Source organism: Tasmannia lanceolata, unplaced genomic scaffold, assembly GCF_043159265.1.
Source record: "Tasmannia lanceolata isolate RefF3 unplaced genomic scaffold, GAP_Taslan_0.1 ptg000018l, whole genome shotgun sequence".
Lineage (NCBI taxonomy): Eukaryota > Viridiplantae > Streptophyta > Magnoliopsida > Canellales > Winteraceae > Tasmannia > Tasmannia lanceolata.
In genome coordinates this window covers 25,108,356-25,110,346 of record NW_027518695.1, presented here as the reverse complement: position 1 = coordinate 25,110,346, position 1,991 = coordinate 25,108,356, and the positions used below count along the sequence as shown (strand labels likewise).

The following is a 1,991-nucleotide window of genomic DNA, read 5'->3' as shown; positions in this document are numbered from 1 at the left end:
AGACTGTGAGCCAGAAACTGCGTCAAAGTTATTAATTTTATATCTTTTTTCATCGTTCTTGTTTCCCGACACAACCTATGCTATAAACTACAAATTCGTTAGATATGTGGATGATCCGACTACTATCAGTAACTATGCATGGGGAAAGGCAGGGCATGAGTATATAATATGCGGCATTGATAAGATCTCGTGCAGTGGAGGATCCAAAAAGGAGGTTTGCCTCCCTGGCTGCACCTACTGTATGCAGGTAAGACTGAAAACCATAAGGGTAAAATGCATATCTATTGTTAAACCCTCTCCCTCATGTGTTTATTTCTTATTAAAAGGTCTGGCTATAGGAGCACCTTACGACCAATACCAGTGCTAACAACAAATATCCCAGATTCCTGAGAAGGGAAGAAACAAAATCTAAACACAAACCAGCCAATGTACTAGAAATAGTGAAAGGGCTGTAAGATGAAGAGGTATAATAACCAAACACTGTTATTTATTATCTTATTTCATTATGCTAGCTTCCTAATTTAAAATTCTGTGTAATTGTCTCTCTATTAGGTGCGACTGGAGATAGTTCCAGATGATTCTGAGCTCCCTCTACTTACAACACCCGAAGAGCAGGTAAGCATGTAATGAAAGATAATATATGTTGTTCATTCTGCCATCCGCTATTTAAGCAATGAAAATAAGCAAACACTTGCTTGATGGTGCAGCCAGATGCGGGCTGCATTCCCGAGGAAAGGGAAAACGACCAACATTTGGTTGAGATGGAGATGGAATTGTCGGAAAACCACCAGCAGGTGGTTAAGATGGAGATGGAATTGTCAGAAGACGGAGATCTTATGATGTCACCACCTCGTACCTTGCTTTGTAAAGAAAAGTGCAGAAAGCTGGAAATTGCAGAAAGTAAAAGAAAGGTAGAGGGATTTATATCATAAGCTCTAGTGGTTAATCCAAACCGGAGACCTTATGATGTCACCACCTTGTACCTTACTTTGTAAAGGAAATTACATAAAGCTGTTAAACAAATGTAATTTTACCAAATATTTGGGCAGCGTAACTGCACTTGTTTGGAAGAAAGGAGTTCTGAACCTGCCTAGATTTTGGCGGCGTAACGACGTCGTATTGATGAAGAGACTTTGGGTTTACTAATATTTCGGCAGAACAACGACGCTATTTAGATAATAGGGCCTTGGGTTCTCCGAAATTTGGCAGCGCAACGCGCTGTGTTGGCAAAGGGGCTTCGGGTTTGCCGGGATTTCGGCAGAACGATGGCGCTATTATCTAGAAATAGCTCGTGTTTTTGCAAAATTCGGCAGAACAACGGCACTATCTAGAAGATGTCGCTCCGAACCTTCGGAATTTCGGCAGAATGCCTACGCCCAATGTGAGTAGCCTAAGGTTTCTCTACTTTATCTCTTCTCTAAAGCAAATAAACTAGGGTTTTTTGAATTTTTAAGGGGTGTTTAAGCTGGAAATACCAAAAAAGAGCGGTGTGAAAATATCACAGAGGGGTGTGAAAACAAAAAATAGGGGGGAGAGAGAGAGGTGAAGAGTAAAAAACACTTCCCCCCTTATTTATAGGGTTTGGTGGGGGTATTTTTTGGTAATTTCGAACCAATTTCACCCTGGGCAAAATTGGATGTCATCTGGATGACATGCATCATCCCTGGTTAGCGCGATGTTTCGTCTCTACTTCGGTTCTCGAAAAATGTAATTTTTCGTCTTTTATCGGTTAGTTTCGAATATTTGTAACTCTTCCGATTGAATTCCGATTCACACGCAGTCAGGTCCATTGGATTCCTCATTCGGAGGACTTTCCAATGAACCTAATATCGCATGCTTTCAGGAAACAAAGTGTTCTTTGGGTGAAAATAGAAGTTTTCGACCAAAAGTTAACTTACTGATTAAAATGTCGTGTGCAAACGGGCTTACCGGTTTATGTTGTAAAAGGCGGGTGCTGTGTAAAACAGGATTTCAGTTTGTTGAAAAAGGGA

General features: G+C 40.7%; 1 long non-coding RNA gene across 1 annotated transcript; it reads left to right on the top strand.

Moving 5' to 3' along the window:
* The first annotated feature begins 362 nt into the window (after window positions 1-362).
* On the top strand, window positions 363-837 carry LOC143849527 (uncharacterized). The gene is made up of 3 exons (XR_013235692.1): window positions 363-464; window positions 553-615; window positions 708-837. It is a non-coding gene; the product is annotated as an uncharacterized LOC143849527 (long non-coding RNA).
* The last annotated feature ends 1,154 nt before the right edge of the window (window positions 838-1,991 follow it).